The sequence below is a fragment of the Periplaneta americana genome, chromosome 16, assembly GCF_040183065.1.
Source record: "Periplaneta americana isolate PAMFEO1 chromosome 16, P.americana_PAMFEO1_priV1, whole genome shotgun sequence".
Taxonomy (NCBI): domain Eukaryota; kingdom Metazoa; phylum Arthropoda; class Insecta; order Blattodea; family Blattidae; genus Periplaneta; species Periplaneta americana.
The window spans coordinates 26163704-26170212 of record NC_091132.1 but is presented as its reverse complement, the minus strand read 5'-3'; the positions used below and the strand labels follow the sequence as shown (position 1 = coordinate 26170212).

Here is a 6509-nt window from a genome sequence, read left to right as displayed (position 1 = left end):
CTCGCTAAGCTCTGCAAACATTAATTTTCAGTCTTTCCGAGGTTTGCAGCAGGGATTACGTAAACTCTATAAGTAGAAATCTTCTGCAAGCTTTCTCTCTCCATAACTGAGCCTGCCTTGGAAACAGTTTTTGAAATACAGGGCAGAGTCGGACGGTCGTAACCTCTGAACTTTGTAGTGTGAACTTAGTTTAGATTACAGCGTTCGAGAATGACGTTTAATACAGCACGAGTCACTTTGCGAAGTAAAGGCAGAATGAATTTTGTCATAAGAGTGGCACTTCATCTTGATATTTCTTACTCTCATTATTACAATAATAATTGTTCTTTAGCATACAGATAATATCGTGTTCGCATTCACAAGGAAATAAAATAAATATTGTCACAGGAATTAAACTTTCTCATATCTTTAACTCTGTGTTTAATAACACTCCTGTTTTAAGTAGATACAAATTACTTTATATTTGCATTAATGAGAAACTCAAAATAAACTGCGTCATACAAAAGGCACTCATTTTCTAACTCCGTGATTAATAATAATAGACCCTAATGTTTTACGTAGTTACAAATTACTTTCCCATTTGATGAACAAATTAAAATAAACAGTGTCATATAAATGACACTTTTCCATTTTTTATATAAAATATAAAAAAAATATATATAAATCCTTGTTTTATGTAGCCTAGTTAAAAATTACCTTAGAATCGAATTAAAGAGGAAATCAAAATAAATCGGTTTATACGAATGACACTTTCTTATGTTTTTTATTCTGTTATTAGTAACAATTATATTTATTTATTTATAATTACCTTAGAATCGAATTGAAGAGGAAATCAAAATAAATCGGTTTATACGAATGACACTTTCTTATGTTTTTTATTCTGTTATTAATAACAATTATATTTATTTATTTATTTATAATTACCTTAGAATCGAATTAAAGAGGAAATCAAAATAAATCGGTTTATACGAATGACACTTTCTTATGTTTTTTATTCTGTTATTAGTAACAATTATATTTATTTATTTATTTATAATTACCTTAGAATCGAATTAAAGAGGAAATCAAAATAAATCGGTTTATACGAATGACACTTTCTTATGTTTTTTATTCTGTTATTAATAACAATTATATTTATTTATTTATTTATAATTACCTTAGAATCGAATTAAAGAGGAAATCAAAATAAATCGGTTTATACAAATGACATTTTTTTTTTTGTATTTTTATTGTGTTATTAATAAGAAATTTATTTATTTATTTATGTATTTATTTATTTATTTATTTATTTATTTATTTATTTATTTATTTATTTAGAGTTAGCGCAATATATCTTGAAGGTCGCATACTATGTCGTTTTGCCGCCCTTCAGAATTTCAATTGAAGTTCCATTTTCCTACCACACAATTCTTCTTGTAGCTTTGCACCTCTAATTAATTATTTAAAATAAACAATCCTACCTTAATTGGATATCTTCATCTCTCACCTTGTTGGGCAGTGTGTATCCTGCAACAGACATCAAAATTCCCAATCTCAACGTCATTATTTGACTTTCAGCGTTCTAAAGAATTAATTCGATGGTGTTTGGGTAAAGAGAGATAAGACATAAAAAAGTTTTGAGTTAAATGAAAATTGAACTTCGGATCCTTATTGCAAATATTTCTAAAAGAGTAAAAGACATAAAATGCTAGTATTCTTTTGCTTTTTGCAAACTCACTTGTAGAATTTAATTTGTATTTTCACCTGAGAAACAAAACTCCATTTGCACAAAAAAATTACTTAATCCCCTTTACCCGAACACAGTCGAATTAATATAGGCTATAAACATTGTATGTACAGTATTACTTTAATATAGACACATGTTTTAAAACATAATGACTTGTAGGAAAGTAAATTGTATATGATAAGTGCACTATGACAAAAATAGCAAGCTAGCAATGATAAGTTTGGCATGAGTTTGAAATAATAAAACTGTCACGTATATTAAACTAAACTAACAATCATAAGAACAATTTTTAGTCTGCATTTGCAGAGATTAAATATTATATATCGTAATTTTTGGTGGGTTATTTTACGACGCTGTATCAACATCTTTGGTTATTTAGCGTCTGAATGAAATGACGGTGATAATGTCGATGAAATGAGTCCGGCGTCCAGCACCGATAGTTACCGAACATTTTCTCATATATTGATTTGAGGGAACGCCCAGGAAAAAATCTCAACCAGGTAACTTGCCCCGACCGGGATTCGAATCCGGGCCATCTGGTTTCGCGGTCAGACTAGTTAACCGTTACCCTAGAGATGTAGACAATATCGTAATAAGAAAGGATATAATAATAATAATAATAATAATAATAATAATAATAATAATAATAATAATAATAATACATATATTTATTTGTCTACAAGAGGGTAAAGCCCATAATAGCTGGTACATATAATTCTTTATTACATAAAAATGAAAAAAGATATAAATAAATATCTAAAGGAAGATACAACTGCAATGGAAATCCAAATCAAAATTGAAAAAAAAACATAAATACAAGAAACCCCACACATATAAGTGAGCAATACAAAAGTAAAAAAGATAAATACAACCAGTATAAATAAAAGATGTAAAATGTATAAATTAAAATTACAGAGTAACAAATAGATAACAATATTATTTTAAATTAAGTACATTCAGTATTTTAATAAGAAAATGTTTATATTGTAAGAAATGCTGAAATATAACTTAGATCCCATATGTTATAATACAGTATATATCATTAAATATTTAACACATGTTTAACACTGGTAAATTTATATGTGATGAGGTGTTTGGCTGTTTGTAATGTAACAACTGACGAATTCTTGGATTTAGGCTTAATGTTCGAGCGTTGATCTGGATTTGTGCCAATATTTCGTTATTATTTAATAGACAGTTGAATAGTTTATACAATTAAAGTTGCTCAGTAAGAAATCTACGACTGACAAGAGACACTAAATTAAATTCAGTAGACTGTTGTACGAAATTTTGTTGTGGACGGCTGAATAACTGTATATTTTTTTAATAGAGATATCTTGAAAATTATTTTTTAATTTTTTCAATTTGATTAGTATGTGATTTACAAGTGGGAGACCAAATTACTGAGGCATATTCCAATTTAGTGCGAACATGATAATTGAAAAGAAGTGTCAAAGTCGAAATGTTTTAAACATTTTTCGAGTTCCAAATAATAAAACCCGGACACCTGAAAGGATGAAAATAATAACACATTTTTATTTTGTTATTTAACAACGCTGTTTCAACTACTAGGTCATTTAGCGTCGATGGAAATAATGCTAGTGAGGTGGTATTTGGCGGCATGAGGCTGAGGATTCGCCACAAATTACCCGACATTCGTCTTACGGTTGGGGAAAACCTCGAAAAAATCTCAACCAGATAATCAGCCGAAGCGGGGATCAAACCCGCGCCCGAACACAACTCCGGATTGACAGGTAAGCACTTTAGCCGGTGGCCCAATAATAATAATAATAATAATAATAATAATAATAATAATAATAATAATAATAATAATTTTATTTTATTTATTTTATTTATTTTTATTTATTTATTTATTTAATGTGGTGTACAACAGCCAGTGGCCAATTACAGTTCAGCACAAATATAACAAAAAATATAAAACAAAAATAATTATTACACATAAATATAATTACAATTAATTACAATAATGACGATGAATGGATAACTAAGAATACCATGAGACAATGTTAATTGAGTATAATGCCTAAAATAATACATAAATGATAAAACGTTGCCAAGAGCAAACAAAGTCTATACATTGAAGGGATCGAATTCGCAGCCATGCATGTTGGCATTTTTAATGCATCTGGAGACTGGTGAAAGAAATTTCGAATTTCTAATATAGAAAAGTTTGTGGGCTCTCATATCTTTTGTTGGAATACGTAAGGTAATACTGTTTAAGAAAGAGTCACAGGATATATCACCTTTGAGGACTTTCCAAAAGAACAGATAATCTAGTTCATGGCGTCTAGCATATAGATTTTGACAATTAAAATATTCACATTTTCTCTCATAACTATACCCGGAATTAATGGGCAAAAATCTGAATGAACATAAGGATATAAATTTTCTTTGTATATTTTCTAATTTAGCCGAGTCCGTAGTTGTAATCGAGTTCCAAACTACAGATGCATATTCGAGTTTCAATCGCACCAATGTATAGTATAGCATTAAAAGAGAATCGGGCGTGGAAAAAGAATAAGTTATTGACCGTATTATTCCTAGCATTCTGATTGCGTGATTGTAAATGTAATCAACGTGACTATGAAAATACAATTTACTGTCAAAGAATATTCCCAAATCTTTTACGCAATCCGTTCTGTTAATAATAATTAAATTTCAGTGAAGAAGTTTTTCTAGAAAAGGTTATTACATTAGTTTTGGATACGTTAATTTTCATACCATTGTCTTCCGACCATTTAGCGACTGAATTAATGTCACATTGAAGTGATTGACAGTCAGTACTACTTTTGATTGTACGAAAAATTTTTAAATCGTCTGCAAATAATAAACAGTCAGAACTTATTCTTTTACATATATCATCTATGAATATAATAAATAGGAGAGGTCCTAAAGTAGATCCCTGCGGGACTCCGCAATTTATATTAATAATAATAATAATAATAATAATAATAATAATAATAACATCAATAACAATAATAATATGATAAAACATTGTAGTTTAAATTTCAATTCACTTTTTATTTTGCCATTACTTGCTGTGGAGGAAAACTTCTCTATTCATACAGTGCAGCTCCCGTTGCCTGAAACATTACCTTCATTATTCGTGTGACAGCTTTGCGAATTTTTAATATAGAAATGCCTCGTACAAATACATAGAATGAAAATTCCCATGGGTCTATCCTCCCCAGCTGTTGATGTATAAACAATTCAATTCATGTCCTGAAAATTGTATACGCAGTACCTTCAAAACTGTCCCAATTCAAAAGAGAAAATAGGAGAATGATTTAATGAACGAGACGATTATTTTTTTTTAATTCTGAAGAACGACCCAGCTCTCATCGGTAGCACATTCCCAATCTTGAATAATAAAATCGCGCACCCGCACGTTCATACACCCATCACATTATTAGATCACTATTTAAAACCTGGATGGTGAAAATACGATTCAACAAACATAGTGCATATTGGAACCTATTCAAAGCACGTTTCGGTATTTATCCATTATTGAATTCCACATCGCATACCTCGACGTCCTCGTTCAAAGTAATATCTCAGAGAGACCGAAAGCATTTTAAATATTTAAAACAGAGTTTTACTTTGCTTGGAATTCACTGCAATAATGATTCCGCAGTTATTTAGTTCCCCAGGGCAAACCAATTCACTTCATCTTTTACCATTTAATTAAGTTAGTAATCATATATCTGTGTTTATCATTAGAATTCGACGCACTAAATAATTTTTAGGTCGATTAAAGTATTTATTTGGTATTTAGCACCTTATTTATTTAACATGGCAGAGGTAAAACCATCTGGCCTTCTCTTCCCCTGTACCAGGGGATTACAACTACAATATTAAGATTACAATTAAAATTATAATTACAATTAATGTTAAATTTGCAATTCCTACAATAAAAATCAAAACACTACAATATTACTTGATTAATAATGACTAACCAATTAATTGAAGAGTATGAGCCCAAAATCGAAAACTTGGACCAACAGTAACAAATATAAATGACACGCGGGAGGAAATTAAACGCAGAATAAATATGGGAAATGCCTGTTATTATTCGGTTGAGAAGCTTTTGTCATCTAGTCGTTGTCAAAAAATCTTGAAAGTTAGAATTTATAAAACAGTTATATTACCGGCTGTTCTTTATGGTTGTGAAACTTGGACTCTCACTTTGAAAGAGGAACAGAGATTAAGGGTGTATGAGAATAAGATGAGAATAAGGTTCTTAGGAAAATATTTGGGGCAAGAGCAATGAAGTTACAGGAGAATGGAGAAAGTTACACAACGCAGAACTGCACGCATTGTATTCTTCAGCTGACATAATTAGGAGCATTAAATCCAGACGTTTGAGATGGGCAGGGCATGTAGCACGTACGGACGAATCCAGAAATGCATTTAGAGTGTTAGTTGGGAGGCCGGAGGGAAAAAGACCTTTAGGGAGGCCGAGGCGTAGATGGGAGGATAACATTAAAATGGATTGAGAGAGGTGGGATAAGATGATAGAGACTGGATTAATCCTGCTCAGGATAGCGATCGATGGCGGCTTATGTGAGGGCGGCAATGAACCTTAGGATTCCTTAAAAGCCATTTGTAAATAAATAAGTTATCCCAAAACGCGTTCAGTTCATTTTCATGAAAGAAATGCGGTAGTTTTTTTTTTATCCACCGGTCAACGTACGGACTGAACGAGTTTTCTAGTGAGATGCACACTAATACGAATTTTTAGACATGCAGTGGCACTGTTTTT

General features: G+C 30.7%; 1 long non-coding RNA gene across 1 annotated transcript in view; it reads right to left on the bottom strand.

The window, feature by feature from the left end:
* Positions 1-1458: 1458 nt before the first annotated feature.
* The window catches only part of LOC138716250 (uncharacterized), a 138999-nt gene continuing 133948 nt past the window's right edge, over positions 1459-6509 (bottom strand). Inside the window, exon 3 of the long non-coding RNA XR_011336611.1 lies at positions 1459-1506. This is a non-coding gene — a long non-coding RNA (uncharacterized lncRNA). The remainder of the gene's footprint in view (positions 1507-6509) is intronic.